General features: G+C 39.2%; 1 protein-coding gene and 2 long non-coding RNA genes across 3 annotated transcripts in view; 1 reads left to right on the plus strand and 2 right to left on the minus strand.

The window, feature by feature from the left end:
• LOC310706086 overlaps positions 1–17,260 on the minus strand; it is a 1,025,148-nt gene that overhangs the window by 434,429 nt on the left and 573,459 nt on the right. The gene's annotated exons all lie outside the window — the stretch shown is intronic.
• DIAPH3 (diaphanous related formin 3) overlaps positions 1–17,260 on the minus strand; it is a 119,135-nt gene that overhangs the window by 11,703 nt on the left and 90,172 nt on the right. The gene's annotated exons all lie outside the window — the stretch shown is intronic.
• Positions 10,007–13,075, plus strand: LOC310706144. Its single transcript, XR_014525724.1, has 2 exons — positions 10,007–12,180; positions 12,871–13,075. It is a non-coding gene; the product is annotated as an uncharacterized lncRNA (long non-coding RNA).

The raw sequence follows: 17,260 nt of genomic DNA on the forward strand, positions 1-17,260 counted from the left end.
CTGCGTCGTCTGCTATGTCTACCCACTATTTAACACCATGCCCTTATAAAAAAATTTTTTGGGGGGGGTGTTATTGGGTTGTTTTTATTTTGACTATATGTTTTGTGTTTTGGCTTTGTTCTGTGAGCCACCCTGAGACCTCCAGGTATAGGGCAGAATATAAATTCAATAAATAAATACAGTCAAACATCTGCTTACATATCCCTTCGGTTACATAAATTTCAGGATACGTAAGTGACAAACCCGGAAGTATATTTCTGGGTTTTTGCCGTGCGTGCGTGCACAAAAGTGGTCCTTCTGGTTGCGAAAACCTTGGGATCTGGCTGGACCTCCGGAACAGATCCCGTCCACAACTGGAGGTACCACTGTAAATAAAAATACAAAGGCTGCCTTCAGGTGTCTTCTAAAAGTTGTGTAGTTCTTTATCTCCTTGACATATGATAGGAGAGTGTTCCACAGGGTGGGCACCACTACCAAGAAGGCTCTCTGCCTGGTTCCTTGTAAGTTCACTTCTCACAGCGAGGGAACTGCCAGAAGGCCTTCGGAGCTGGACCTCAGTATCCGGGCTGAATGATGGGGGTGCAGATGCTCCTTCAAGTATACAGGACCGAGGCCATTTAGGGTTTTAAATGTCAGCACCAACACTTTGAATTGTGCTCGGAAACGTACTGGGAGCCAATATAGGTCTATCAAGACTGGTGTTATGTGGTCTCGGCGGCCGCCCCCAGTCTAGCTGCCGCATTCTGGATTAGTTGAAGTTTCTGAGTCACCTTTAAAGGTAGACCCATGTAGAGCGCATTGCAGTAGTCCAAGCGGGAGATAACCAGAGCATGCACCACTCTGGTGAGACAGTGTGCAGGCACTGCATCCTAAGGAGGAGCGTCTCCACCCCCATCGTTCTGCCCGGACGCTGAGGTCCAGCGCCGAGGGCCTTCTGGCGGTTCCCTCATTGCGAGAAGCAAAGCTACAGGGAACCAGGCAAAGGGCCTTCTCGGTAGTGGCGCCCGCCCTGTGGAACGCCCTTCCAGCAGATGTCAAAGCGATAAACAACTACCTGACATTTAGAAGACATCTTAAGGCAGCCCTGTTCAGGGAAGTTTTTAACGTGTGATATTTTATTGTATTTTTGGTTTCTATGGAAGCCACCCAGAGTGGCTGGGGAGGCCCAGCCAGATGGGCGGGGTATAAATAATAAATTATTATTATTATTATAATCAACAGTAAGTCCTATTGAGCACACACCAACTGTACTGAATTGCATTCTAGGAGCAGCATACATTCCAGCTAAGCAGGAAAGCTTATTGGACTTAAAAGACTATATAAACACTAGTAGAAACAGATATTCTGTTGTCTCACTTGATACATAGATAACCTGTTCCCTACCACAGAAACAACAGCTCTTTTGCAAAAGTCCTAGGTGAGGTGGAAAGCTCAAAGGGCATGTTACAAATGTCATCTGTTGAAGCAAGATCAGCGTAATTAGTGGCAAGATGGATTTATTATATATAGATATGCACCTTGTGGTCTATTGAGACCACATAGTTGCATGGATGATTACTAAGCAAACATTTTATATGAAAATTAGCTTTGCTCCCTTCTCTATCTGGGGAACAAAGAATATGATTTTATGAGTTTGAGGCCTTATTGGCAAAATTACAATTGACAAAACATTGGATCCACATGCCATCCACCCAAGAATTCAAATGCAAAATTGCTAAACTGATAATACAAAAAATGTAAAGCACTAAAGATCTCAAATGCAAAATTGTTAATCTAACAAAAAATATGTAAGTTGTCCCTAATATCAGCCTCTATATCTGAGGACCGGAAAGTTTCCATTAAAAAAAAAGTGCTTAATATATGCTTTAAAATATATGCTTAACCAGTTAGCTCAACATCTGTCCCAGGAAAACTAGCGGAAAGCACGATCAAGGATAAAATCCCAAGTACAGTGGTACCTCGGGTTACATACGCTTCAGGTTACAGACTCCGCTAACCCAGAAATAGTGCCTCGGGTTAAGAACTTTGCTTCAGGATAAGAACAGAAATCGTGCTCTGGCAGCGCGGCAGCAGCAGGAGGCCCCATTAGCTAAAGTGGTGCTTCAGGTTAAGAACAGCTTCAGGTTAAGAACAGACCTCCGGAACAAATTAAGTACTTAACCCGAGGTACCACTGTATATAGAAGAACAAGTATTGCTGAACTAACCAGCATGGCTACTGAAAGGGTAAGGCAGGGGTCGGCAAACTAAGGCCTGTGGACCGGATCCGGCCCAACTGCCCTCTGGATCCTGCCCGTAAACGGTTCTGCAATCTCTGCTTGGGTCGGCATGATCACCATTTCCCCCCCAAAACTTTTACGGGCACCATTTTTTTTGCAATCCCCCCCCCTCACTGCGTCGTTGTCTCCTCCCTCCCTCTTCCTGGCTTCTCCCCGCCCTGCGGAGGAAGGGGGCTGGGCTTTGATAGGAAGCCTCACGGCCCGCTTGCCGGCCTCTCCCCAGGGCCGCGCTGTGGGCTGGAGCTTGGCGCGCCTGCTGGCCCTGTGCCTGGGAAAGCTGGCCCCAAAAGGAGAGGTGGTGGCGCCACCTCCCAACCACAGGCAGAGCGGCAGAGGGAGAGAGAGGGGCCCCCTCCGCCGCGTGCAGTCCGGCCCCCACTAGGTCTGGGGGACGGTGAACTGGCCCCCTCAAAAAAAGTTTGCTGACCCCTGGGTAAGACCTGTTTCACTAACTTATTAGATCGGAGAGTTGTTTCAGTTGACATTGTGTACTAAACTCTTTCAATGAATGACTTCCACAACTCCTTATCTATACCTAAAAACGAAATATGGTTCAAATTATGTGTTAGCTTAATATACCTATGTAGAATAATGCTATACACATACCATTATTATATAAGCATCTCTCTGATGACTTTCTATGTTTTTGTGTTGAAAAATAAAAATAAAGTTTATTAAATAAATTAAATCAAAAATACGTTTTACAAAGCAGCTCACCAAAGACTGAATAGGTTTAGCAGTTAATAATAAAAGGAGAACTCTTGCAGATCAGTAACTGATAATGAAACAGCTGAGTAGGAATAAATGGTCAGTTTTCCTAATGAAAGGCTATAGAAAATGGAGACCCCCAAGGACTGGTACTGGGACCTATGACTTTTAACTTGTTCCTAAATAATTTAGAGTGATGGGTGAGAAAGCTCCAAAAGGATCTCTTTAAAGTGAGCGAATGGGAGGTAAAATACCAAAGGCAGTTCAATGTAAACCAATGTAAGGTGACGTAGGCAAAAAAAAATCTAAATTTCACACATATGCTTATGAGGTTTGAACTGACAGTGACTGACTTAGAACGCCATTACCTTGTGGTTGCAGTGAACACCTTGATGTCTAAAATTTAAGATTATATATATAGTTTAGGAAACAGAGCAGAAAATTAACCCAACAAAGAAAATAGAGTTTTGGTAGTCTTTAACAGTAGGTGTATATAGAACAATATTTTGTTTCTCTCTGCCTGCTTCAGTTTAACTAAGCAGCCCTGAAAAGTGGGTGTCTAGACCAAGAGGCAATAGTACAAGCAGAAGGTTGGAGATCATCATGGGATATTTATTATGCAACAAGTTGAATTCAATCAGAAGCATGTAAGTTTGTGTGTGTGTAAAGGAAATATTTATGATAATACCAGAGCATCTGCTGATTACAGGGAAAGCTGTAGGAGAAGCACCACTAAATCACTGAACCATCTTGACAGTGTCTGGGTATTCAAGTCACATTTCAATAAATATTTGATATAAACCATAGCATAGAATTAAATAGAAAGCATTATGGAGAAAAAAGTCAACCAAAGTTTTATAAAGGGATTTATGACTAAATCTTTTCAACAGAATGATTTTACTCACAGCAGTTAACAGTGGAATTTTATGTGTCTACTACTCAGAAGGCCTACTAATTTAAGTATGAATAGTGCACTTAAAAGCAACATTTAATGTTTTTTTCATATTGCCTGATATTAACTTCTTCCTTCCTTAACAGACTTATATAAAACTAATCCACATATTTTTACTGAAATATCACATCTTGTACTGCACAAACATGGCTGTGATGCTTTTATTCCTGAAGAATCTCTAGTTACAAAAGCAGCATTTGACCTATACTGTACAATACACCAGAACAGCATCTGAAAAATAACACACAAAAATATGATAGGCAACAGTGAAATTATGTGGTGAAACCTAGCACCCAAACTCTGAAAAACAAGGTAGTAAGGATTCTTCTACAACTCTGCTTCATCATCTCAGTTCTTTGGTGTATCATATAATATATTCTGTCAGAGAATTGCTCTTAAGGGATTTAGCAGCCAGTTGCCGTGCTTCTAGAATGTATCTGCTTCCCAGTCTACTATTCCTGTTACTTCCCTCGGGTTGTGGAAGTTCAGGGAACACAGTTTACTTCATCCTTCACTGTCCAATCCTCAACTCTAGTTTAATAGGATGTCAATGAACATTTTTTTTGCTTTTTATGATTAACTGGGAATGGAAGCATTGAGAAGGTGCTGCTTTATAAAGAAACCTTGATGAATTATTATTTTTTCTTTCATAAAATTTACATACCACTTGATTGTAGAAAAAACTTCAAACCTCAAAAACCTCATCAATGCCTTTCATTTTAAAACTGGACCACTTATTTTAGATTGCAAAGGTAAACCCATAACATACAGGACACTTTCAACTGCATGTAAGGGCACTTTCATAAGTGACCTTAAGATCTGCTGCAGACATATTCGGGAGTCCTTCATGACCTCCTTCTCTCCTCCACCCACTGATGTACATTCTGCTGTACATTACCTCATTTGATTTAGAGTTGGATTTGTACCAGCATGACTTGAATCCTGGGCTTAAATTGTGTTTGAAAGCTATATTTAAATTCTGCCTTTAAATACTGCCTTCTTACTATGGGGTAAATAGATGCTTCACTTTGCCAAGACATCAACATCTCCATCCTGATGTAAGTGCTTTTTTTTGCTCCTCCTCCTCTCCCTCTCTGATGGTGTTACAAATTGTAAATTGAAAAAATATTAATGATATGAATTAAGTTGAACTAGCTAGTATTTCTTTTATTTTTTAAAATGAAGGGGTGGCTAAATTGTGGCTCTACACTGCCAGGCTACACCTCCCATCAGCCAGTGGCCAATGATCAGGGATGATGTGACGTAACAACATTATCAGCAACTGGTTAACAACCCATGGCCTAGGAAAGCCCAAGGTGTTAAAGCTTCCCAGTGGACCTGATGAGTGCCTGAATGGGACAGCATTGGGAACCCCCTGCAAGGGATTTTCAGATGGGAAGGGCAAAAAGAATATAAACAAAATGGCTGGAACTGATAGCTCAAGCTGTTAAGTGCAGTGTAATTTTAAAAAATATTTTCTGATAGGAAACATGCCACATAAGGTATCAAGACAGGAATGCCAAACACCTGAAGAAGAAGAAACAACACATCTATGACTTAATCCAGAAATATTTTTAGCTGTTGGAAGAATTTCATGCAAAATTTATTCAGTTTTAATAATTTACTTAGTGCATTTCCATAAGTATCATAAAAAGCAGTAGCTAATAAAAAGATAAATACCTTAATCATCCTCTCATTTTCCAGCAAATCACAGCCATTGCTTCATAATTATTAACATTATTACATTCTAGTAACAAAAATTCTGCTCAACATGAGCCATTAACCACGGCCTCATTTGAACATATGCAGCATCTTTATTCAAAATGGAATATAAGCGCTCCAAGAGCCCCCTTCAGTGCATGGAAGGTTTGAGTATATATGCCTAGTTTGCCCCATTTTGCTCCTCAGTAGGACCTTACAAGGGCTTCTGAAACTCCCTCTGCAGACATGAGGATTGGGTGTGTGTTAATCTGTAATTTGTGATTCCTTGTTACCTGCTTTAAGGTTTGGATCTATGAGAAAGGGGCATTATATTAAAACTAGCAATGATCTGGCCTTTTTTGTGGGCAGCACTAGAGTAAGACAGACTTTCACACCACCATTTATATGGTCCCATTCACTGAATGAGTCTTGTAAGACTTGTTGCTAGTGTAACCAGGGAAGTAGCTAAAATTGCCTTTGTGGCCTTAAGAATGTGACTCAGGTTCAAGGGCACAGTGTAGTTAAATTGTCATGACACATCCAATGAATTATAACTGGCAAAATTTTGGATTAGTATTATGTGTCTAGGACAATTTACTGGTTCACAGTTTATATTTTTGCAAGATTTTTTTCTTTTCTTTTCTTTTTGCAACAGCATACAGTTAATGCAATAAGGCTGCTGAACTGAAAAACAAAAGCCAAGTATTGTTTAGTCTTCTTTGAACAACTCTCACTAGATTTAGGTAGTTAATAATGAAAATTACCGTGCTGTGTTTTGGGTTCATGAAATACAGCCGTGCCTTTGTTCGCGAACGCCTTGTGAGTCGAACATTTTGACTCCGAATGCCGCAAACCCAGAAGTGAGTGTTCCAGTTTGTAAACATTCTTTGGAACCCAAACATCAAAAGCTTTCTGCAGCCAATCAGAAGCCACGCCTTGATTTCCGAACGTTTTGGAAGTTGAAAGGATTTCCGGAATGGATTCCGTTTGACTTCCAAGGTACCACAGTATACCAATCTGTGATTATTCATACTGTAGCAGGACAGACGCTGCTTGTTGGGTAAAATTTTAGTGAAGGTCAAGGCAGCTTTTTCTTTTTACAAAAAAACAAAAAAGAAATTAGCAGCATAGAAATACTCCTTATCTGAAAGAAAATTACTGTGCCAACCTAGGCAAGCAATTAAAAAGATATGCACTGGTACGCTCCTCAGTAATTCATGCCCCCCCCCCCAAATCTCTTATTCTAAATTCACCCACAGAACAACAAGAGGGGCACATTATTTTTTTTCTTTTAAAAAGCAAGCCTTATTTTAAATTATATAAAGGACCTTGAACACTAGCTTATAGGTGGTTTCCCATCTATGATTAAAAGTACACTTTATTTTAATTGCTTTTAAGCTCAGATAAAATGTCATTTTTAGTTACTCTAATTGCTTTTAAGACAGCACCAGGAAATAATGTTGCAAATGGATCAGAACAATTGTTCAGAGGAGTGCTCATTTAAAATAAATGAATGAATGAATGAACAAATAAATAAATAAAATATGTGATTCTATTTATGTAAGTATTTTGTTGATTGCATACAAAACACTAGACAGCTATAACTGCAATACTATTAGAATAGAAAATTGAGCACAGTTTAAAAAGCTGTCACCAGATATAATTACTGTTTCAAAACATAAGCAATTGTTTCTTGGTGACAGGGACATGTTCCCTTAATGTCAGAGCTTGGTTTTGTTTTTGCATTGCTGCACATCACCCTAATCTCAGAGCAGTGCAAGATTCCAGGAGTTCCAGGCCCCCACCCAGGGTTTCTGTTTCCTTTGGGAACACAGCAGAGACAGTGGTTTATGATATATGGTTTATTTACACATATATACAATACAGGGGGGTTCACAGCAGTTAAACCCCCAAAAGGTCCTGTTTCTCCCATACCTGCAGCCTTAGATTGAAACAGAAATCAGACATTGCTCTCAAACGTTGCTCTGACTGTCTCAAGCTTGCTGCTTTACTTCTAGGTCCCATCACAGCAACTCCACTCTAAACTCAGGTTTTGCCCTTCTAATGTTCTAACCCCACCCATCTGCCATCTCACACAGAGCCCATTTCCTTTGTTTCCCTTGATAGTCCATCACCCAGGCTATCACCTGAACACAGGAAGCTAGCCTGGCTTATATTTTAACACTTGCGGGATCCAGGGATTAGACGTGTCTCACATACAGCCTACCTCCTTCTTCTCCCCCACCCCCCAAAAGCTCATAGTACTATATAGAAAAGCAAACATGAAAGCTGCTACATAGATAGGACAAATATCTACTGATGACTCTGAATTCTCGTACAGTGGCTTCATTCATTTTTATAATACATCTGTACTGTTGATGCAATCAGTTCCAACCTCATCGTTATTTTAAACCAATCCATAACAGAGAAAAAGGGAGGCTGTTGACAGGAGTTAATGTGGGTTTTATTTTGCTTACAATTGCTTTCTAATCTACTAAATGGCTGTGAAAATTGATGCACTGTTCAAAGTGCTTTTATACACTACTATAGATAAAAGGCTGATGTGCTGCAGTAATCTCCGTAATGCTAAATTGAATTTGACAAAGTTCTTTGTTTTCTCAATTTCAATGTAAACAGGTAAGCCTCCTGAATTTATATTAAATTTAACTGAAAGCATAGCCTGTTAATTGAAATGAAGGCTGAAAATGGTTGAATGAGATAGCATAATTTTAAATAAAAATTACTTAAAAACACAATCCTAGCACCAGAAGCAAACACACACTGAAAGCTAGGTACCCCAAGGGTACCACAAAAGTTAAGACCCCCCATGTTAAAAAATCTGAAAAATCCACATTCTCCTGCTCAAGTAGATACAGCTCAAGATACAACATGTTTAATAGTACCCCTCGTATCACCACTGACTATGGATCACCTCCCTCTGGCTAATGGAAAGGGTTAACCCAGAATTTCACTTAACAGAAAAGCTTTTTGTTATCACTGCAGTAATCTACAACATGTATTAACCACATAGACAGGCTAGTATGCTTTTACAGGTATTCTATAGGTTATGCTTAAAATTATACAAGGCAGGCTTAAGCAGTATGTGGACCGAGAACTCCCAGAAGTGCAATCTGGATTTCAAAGGGGCAGAGGAACCAGAGACCAAATTGCAAACATGCGCTGGATTATGGAGAAAGCTAGAGAGTTCCAGAAAGACATCTACGGTACTTCTGCTTCATTGACTATGCAAAAGCCTTTGACTGTGTCGACCACAGCAAACTATGGCAAGTTTCTAAAGAAATGGGAGTGCCTGATCACCTCATCTGTCTCCTGAGAAATCTCTATGTGGGACAAGAAGCCACAGTTAGAACTGGATATGGAACAACTGATTGGTTCAAAATTGGGAAAGGAATACGGCAAGGCTGTATATTGTCTCCCTGCTTATTTAACTTATATGCAGAATTCATCATGCGAAAGGCTGGACTGGATGAATCCGAAACCCGAATTAAGATTGCCAGAAGAAATATCAACAACCTCAGATATGCAGATGACACAATCTTGATGGCAGAAAGTGAGGAGGAATGAAAGAACCTTTTCTTTAATTGAAAGAGAGCGCAAAATATGGTCTGAAGCTCAACATCAAAAAAACGAAGATCATGGCCATGGGTCCCAACACCTCCTGGCAAACAGAAGAGGAAGAAATGGAGGCAGTGAGAGATTTTACTTTCTTGGGCTCCATGATCACTGCAGATGGTGACAGCAGTCACGAAATTAAAAGACGCCTGCTTCTTGGGAGAAAAGCAATGATAAACCTAGACAGCATCTTAAAAGCAGACATATCACCTTGCCGACAAAGGTCCGTATCGTCAAAGCTATGGTTTTCCCAGTAGTGATGAATGGAAGTGAGAGCTGGACCATAAAGAAGGCTGATCAATGAAGAATTGATGCTTTTGAATTCTGGTGCTGGAGGAGACTCTTGAGAGTCCCATGGACTGCAAGAACATCAAACCTATCCATTCTGAAGGAAATCAACCCTGAGTGCTTCCTGGAAGGACAGATCGTGAAGCTGAGGCTCCAATACTTTGGCCACCTCATGAGAAGAGAAGACTTCTTGGAAAAGACCCTGATGTTGGGCAAGATGGAGGGCACAAAGAGAAGGGGACGACAGAGGACGAGATGGTTGGACAGTGTTCCCGAAGCTACTAACATGAGTTTTACCAAAACTGCGGGAGGCAGTGGAACACAGGAGTGCCTGGTGTGCTCTGGTCCATGGGGTCACGAAGATGACTAAACGGACTCAACAAAACGACTTGACTAAACGACTCAACAACAACAATAGGTAGGGACCTGCTTGCTTTCTATCCAAAATACTTAGTACAATCTCAATTGCAGTTCCTACTAGAATGGGCATGGATTAACTATCTTTCTTTCACTGGAAGGCCTCTGATGCTTAGAAGTATGTGAAGCAGACAAGGGGGAAGATTTAGAAGCATAAAAACAAATGGAGACCTCCGCTTGGAGGTGTGAAGAGATGCTAACACCACAGCTCCCTATGGAACATACTTCACCTGCTGGTTTAGAACTGCAGCAGGTATGGGTTGCTTCATCCCTCGGTGAGAGTGGTGGAAGATACAGTAGTCGTTCTCCTGCTGTGAGAGACGACTAGTCTGCTAGCTGTCTCTTGTAAAACACAAAAATACATACCATAATAACAAATAAAAACAATACCCCTTGTTTAAAAGTCCATATTTGTTTAAAAAATATATTTTTATTAAAGGTTTTCTTGGGTTACAGAAATACATACATCACCTCTATTTTCAGATCATAAATCCTTTTTACAGATCACCTCCTCTCTTCTCCCCCAACCTTAAACTGTATACAACATCAAGTCTCACAAGGCCGTAGATTGTTTAAGCAGCCAAAGGCCTGGGAAAAGAGGGGTGTTTTTGCGTGGTGCCTAAAGATATGTAACAAAAGTGCCAGATGAGCCTTGGATATTGACAGTATAATAAAGTGGTGGTTCATCTTTTTTGGCCCAAGGGCTACACTTCCTCTTGACCAACCACACAGGAACCCTACAACAGCAGTGGTAGAGTAGCCAATTCTAAACACACATTTCCAGCAATTAGACTTGAAAGTAACATTTTAAATTCGCTAGGGAGATATTTTCCTGGAGATAGCAGGTAGGCTGGATAAAAACCTTCTATTACCCACTAGTGAAGTCCAATCCATCATGGTCCCTACAAGCACTATATGCATTTTCAAAACAGATATCAGTTTCATTAGTCTAATAATGAAGTTACATGCTTCATCTAAGTTAATGAAGAAACAAAACATTATTTTTACTGTTAATCAGTGAATCCTTTCATGGCATTTGACCATTTTTTAATCTTTCTATTTTTTATGGCTGATCATTTTTCTCCAACAAGCCTTTTATTAAAAGCTAAAATATTAACCATGTAAGTTTTCAATTACCAATCCCAACCTGTTAGGAAAAATGAAAAGTGAAGATTTCCAGAGCAAAATGCAGTAAACTTAAAAGGGGTGGCATATTGTAATTGTAAAGAGAAGAAAGGCACGTTTTATCACATGTGGTGGAACTGTAACATAATTTTTAAAAATTGGAAAATAATTTATAATGAAATGAAAAGAATGTTTAAAATAACCTTTGTTAAAAGACCAGAAGCTTTTTTGCTAGGCATTATAGGTCAAGACTTGCCAAAGGAGCAGAAGAAACTATTTATGTATGCCACAACAGTGGCTAGGATATTACTAGCCCAAAAATGGAGATAAGACAAGATACCAACAAAAGAAGAATGTCAAGAAAAACTGATGGACTATGGGGAAATTGGGAAGCTAACTGGGAAACTTAGAGACAAAGCCAATAAAGACTTCAAAAAAGAGTGGGAACCATTCATGTTGTACTTACAGAAATATTGTAAAGAAGTGAACTCACTAGCAGGGTTTAAGTAAACACAATTAACAAAATGGACATAGAAGTTAAGATGTAAAAATTCAAAAATAAAAAAGTGTAAGAGGTAGTTTGAAAACAATTATGGTATAAAAAGGATACGAACAGAACAATATTTAAAATAAAAAATGTAATGTTAAGGTATAATAAAACAAGCAGGAGAAGTTAATATGCAATGAAACAGAAGAGGAAGTTGAGGGAAGTCGTGGGGGGGAGAGATACGGGAATTGTATTTTTTCTTTTTCTATGAAAGAATGTCATTGTAATGAATATAAAATTTTAAAACTTAATACAAATAATTTTTTTTAAAAGGGGAGGCATGCACAGAGAGAAGGGTGGTTCATATCTTGGTTTAATGAAAAATATGAGTGGGCAATGTGAGTGCTTGTCATATGGACCGCATCTCCCCATATGAACCAATCCAGACCCTGAAATCATCATCTGTGGCCCGTCTTCAGGTGTGTTCTTCACGAGAGACTCGGAGGGCGGCAACAGGAAAACCTGCCTTTTCTGCAGTGGTGCCCTGCGTGTCGAAGGCTGGCCTGGCATCTTCATTGCATATCTTTAGCTGTAAGGCAAAAACATTCTTCTCCCATGCCTTTGATGAACAATTTGTAGTCTTATAAACTGTGGGGGTGAGCTGGGGGTGTAATTGCTCTTATTACTATGTTATGTATTTTTGTGTTTCTATATTGTAAACTGTCCTGTGATCCTCAGATAAAGGATGGTATATAAATTTTACTATTACTACTACTACTACTACTACTTTTCCTCCTACTAAATAGTGATAATGGTAAATAGGACAGATTTAGTGTTGGGAAAGTTATTCCAGTGTTTTCTAGAACAAGAAAAGTCTCGTTGAGAGTTCTGACGCATCCCTTAAAGGGAGAAGCAATACAGGTGAGAAGAGGCAGCAATAATGGGTGCAACTGCGGCTAGCTATAAGCAAGCTTTGTGAGCAAATTGAGCCTGAAATGCTTCGGGTCTTGCCAAACATATAACCCAGTGTCAAATGCCAGGTTGAGTCAAGTAGACATACCTAACAGGGTATAATTTTCCTTTTGAGATTCCTAAGAGGTTGACCTTCCTTCTAGCTGTCTGGTTAAATCAAAACTATACTTCAGGAATCTTCGACCATTCACTCAAAGGGCAAGTAATTTGCTGTAATTGTGGTGTTTAGCTTATGTTTCAGTTGCTGTTTCATTAATAGTGTTTTATAGATTGCAATTGTTTTACTGATTATTTGTTCATCAACTGTAGGAATGACGTTGTGGGAGAATGTGGCAAGATTTTTGAGTGACGCCATGAAATTACGTCACCATAGGTACTAAGAGTCACTTTCGTACCTCATGTCTGGACAATTTTATCCTAATGTATCCCCAACTATGTTTCATTAACTGTGTTGTGTTCCAGTCCGAGTATGCGATGCACTTTTTCTATGCCAAAAAAGGAGATTGGTTGATGATTATTTGTTAATTATTTTATATGATTTATGCTGCATTTGTGATGTTCTATTATAATTATTATGTTGTTGTCATAATAATAATAATAATAATAATAATAATAATAATAATAATAATAATAATATCTTTATTGTCATTGCCCCCTCTCAGGGACAACGAAATTATTTTGTAAGCAGCTTTGAGATTCATCTGAATGAACGGCATAGAAATTCAATCAGTCAAGGAATGAGCAGCAGTGAACTCATTTCCCTTCAGCCATAGAAATGTGCATTAGAATTAACTCTTCCCAACACCAGGATAAGATACTTCACACTTACATTTCTAAGGTGCTAAAAGTATTTCATTCTATGTATTTCTTAAAAACAAAATTTGCAAACTGCCTCTGAGCTGTTTACAAAAATATAAAAGAAAACATCAAAATTATCAATAAATGGTTAAAAACGTTTTAAAATATTAAGAAAATACTGGGTGGGGGTGTCACAGAACAAGTTAGTTTTACTTGTACACGCTGAGAGGTGGTATTTGTTAAGAATGTTCTGTTATTGTATTTACACAATGTGCCATCAAATCTAATGTGCACCTGAATTTTCAAAACTTTGAAACCAAAAAAGTATTTGCTGGCATCATAAAATCTAATGGGCGCCCTAATTTTTTAGGCGTGCATTACATTCAAATAAATACGGTATATTAGGAGTGGCTGACCTGTGGCTGAGATACATCTCCAATCCCGGGCCTGGCTGGCTGGGGCTTGTGGAATTGCAGTTAATCAGACCCAGTCAGCGATGAAACTTGCTGGGTTGCATTCAACTGCTCACCATTTGACAAGGGCGTCCTGCTGAGTAACGCATGGTTGTTGTGGTATGAATACACACTAGAAATGGTGAGAGCAGGGACCCCTTCTGAACCAACATAAGGCACTTTAAGTATTACCAAAATTGCGAGGTTTAAATGTCCAGTTTCTTTGCAGAGGAGGATACAGAAACAACCAGAACAGATGAAGGCCACACGTCTTTTCTCCCGGCAGAGACGCAGCTGTGACGACAGGGCCTCCTTCTGAACCAAAGTAAGACTTCTTCAGTTTAGTTACTTCCTAAGAAAGTAGCAATGCTTATTTATAAAGTATCATTCCAAGGAAGTAAGATGGGGACAAAACCAAAACAATTTGGCCAAATCCTGTGACCGATCATTGGTCAGCCTCTATGACCTCTTGTGGGCAGTGGCCGCTATTGATCACCCCCCCACCATTAGGGTTAAGGGATACATAGGACAGGACCTTGCAGTTGTGATGCGCATACTCTGAAACTATAATTCTCATTTGGCCCCTTTGCTATTGGTCATTAGGTCATTTGACAAAGACTTTTGTTATTTGGCCAGTTCCTTTAGAGTTAGCCCTTTTGTTTCTCAAGGGTCATGGGGATCTTTCTTCCTGACGTGTTACCAGTGTAAGGAGAGGGGAGAAAATAAGAGACCGGATCCTCCCTCTTCCCATGGCCCTTGCGGAGTTAAGTGTTGTGTAAAGCAAATGGTGTCTAAGTGTTTAAGGGAGCTGGATGGGTAAAATGTGAATTCTTCTACGACTCTGTTTTTAATCCAAGCTGGATAACGCAGATGCCTGAAATGAGCGTTACGAGTCCTTGAGTTTCTGTCTGGAGCCAAGGCTGTTGATCTGCGCCACCATCTCTAGTTGCTGAAGTTATTGTCAGTTAAGACACTTTGGTTAAGACACCATCACCAGAACCACTAGAAAAACAAGTCAGGATGCAAAGTGTGTGTGGTGTGGGGGGGAGGGGGGCAATTTTCTTTGAATAGCAGTACTCATTCTGAAAACCCTGGACATAGCAAACTGCTGCTGATAGTCATAAAAAATAATAATTCAAACTATCATACTCCAGTCAAAATTTATAAGTAGGTCATAATCTAATATCCATGCTTTGCCGTTTGTCCCCATCAGCCAGAGAGCATACGCTACCTCTAATCATAAAGTCTCCATTTGGCTTATATTAGAACTTCACAACATGTTTTAATACTGAATTAGGAACATCAGATTAAAAATAGGTTTGCCATATGCCACCAAGGTCTAAAATAGACTTATTCCTTGGGTCACAGATTCATGGAGTTGGAAGGGACCCTGAGGGTCATCTAGTCCAACCCCCTGCAGTGCAGGAATCTCAGCTAAATGGGTCCTCATTCTTTTTTAAGGAAAAGGCACCTTATATCACTATCTGCAATATGAGAGTGCTTTGTTAGAAAATTGTACTAACTAGAGACACAAAAACTAGTAAATTGTAGTAATTGTACTAACTAGTAATTGTACTAACTAGAGACACAAAAACTAGTAGTATATTTTCTAGAAACAAATGCAATTATATTCATGCAGAAACAAAAGACTCAGAATTACAAATCCAAAATAGTGTTACAGGCATGCATTTATAAAAGAATGTAATGTGCATATTATTATTTTAATAAGGTCACAATAACATGTATGACTTAAATACACTATAAATCTAAGATATACAAGCAATACACTAATATCTGATTAATTCCAGAAGTTAAAGGAACTGCTTATTACGTGAAGCAATAAGACTTGAAGCACGTGTTTAATATATTGAACTTCAACCCAACAGAAGAAATCCACAATTAAAATGTGTTTAATCAATGTAATATGGCAAGCATCTTTAGCTATCCATGGCAAAGCCAAGTATGACATATACCCTGTAGATATTTTGCAGAAGTTGGCAGGATTAACTGTGCAGCAATGTCTTATCACTACTTACTCTCCTCATAAAGGGAGTTATTTATTATCATTTACAACAACAAATACTGTATATAATTTGATGTAAAAACAGAAAGGCCCGAACTGGCATGCAGTTGCTGTTTGCCAGCCACATTTTTCCTAATGAATTGCCCCTGTTGCTCTGCATCTCTCTGATTACAGTCAACAGCTTTCATTAGTCATTGCAAATAAGGCTTGGTGCCACCTTATTTACATTCCTATTGCAAATAATTAGAATTTCATGTTATAATCATGCAAGAAGCTTCTGAACTTGAAGAGGCCATTTGACATCATTCAGCACTTAATTTTGCCCAGAAGAAACTTGGAAAATATAGTTCTGCATTTGTTAGAAATGTGGTTTCAACACACACACACCCTGCCCCATTTCAGCTTCTAAGAAAAAGCTTCAATATATATATATATATTATTTTCTGAAGCAACTTTCTCAAAAATGATGTGTCACAATGGGAGTCAGGTAAGGTGAAGTGGGGCAGATAATGAATAATGATAATGACAACAATAATAAGTTACAATTCTGTAATTACTCCTTGAAAATTAATGCTGTATATCAAACAACTAACAGTAAAAAGGGGTGCACTATTTTAGTGTTGTTAGCCACCCTGAGCCCGGCTTCGGCTGGGGAGGGTGGGATATAAATAAAATTTATTATTATTATTATTATTATTATTATTATTATTATTATTATTATATATATAAATTTGTATAATATAGCTTTAAATATTATTTTAAAAAGTTTTATCCCACCCTTCATCCTAATGACAGGTTGTGTTACAAAAATAAATATAAAACAACAAACATTTAAAAATATAAAATATTAGCTATACAATAAAAAATAGAGACAGCCTGACAGCTTCCTGAAATTCTGTCAATTTTCTTCTGCATTAAAAAACTTGGTAGCAAAAACAAGACTTCAAGCTGCTTCCTAAAACTAAACAACTTAGATGCCAGCCAAACCTGAAAGGGGAATAAATTTGACAAATGAGCTGCCATTACTGGGAAGACCCTTTGGTGGGTCATGGGTCAGATCCCATTAAGCTGGATCTATTAGCGGGGCCTCCTCATCAGATTTCAAGTTATGGCAGATTGGGGTAACTGTGCCCTTAAAGGACCAGGTGCGCAGCCTGGGAGTCATTTTGGACTCAGAGCTGTCCATGGAAGTACAGGTTACTTCTGTGTCCAGGGCAGCTGTCTCCCAGCTCCATCTGGTACGCAGCTACTGCAATGCGCTCTACATAGGGCTACCTTTGAAGGTGACTCGGAAACTGCAATTAATCCAGAATGTGGCAGCTAGACCATATAATACTGGACCTGAGAGATCTGCATAGGCTCCCAGTACGTTTCCGAGCACAATTCAAAGTGTTGGTGCTAACCTTTAAAGCCCTAAACAGCCTCG

This window comes from Podarcis liolepis, assembly GCF_965112155.1.
Source record: "Podarcis liolepis genome assembly, chromosome: 4".
Taxonomy (NCBI): Eukaryota; Metazoa; Chordata; class Lepidosauria; order Squamata; family Lacertidae; genus Podarcis; species Podarcis liolepis.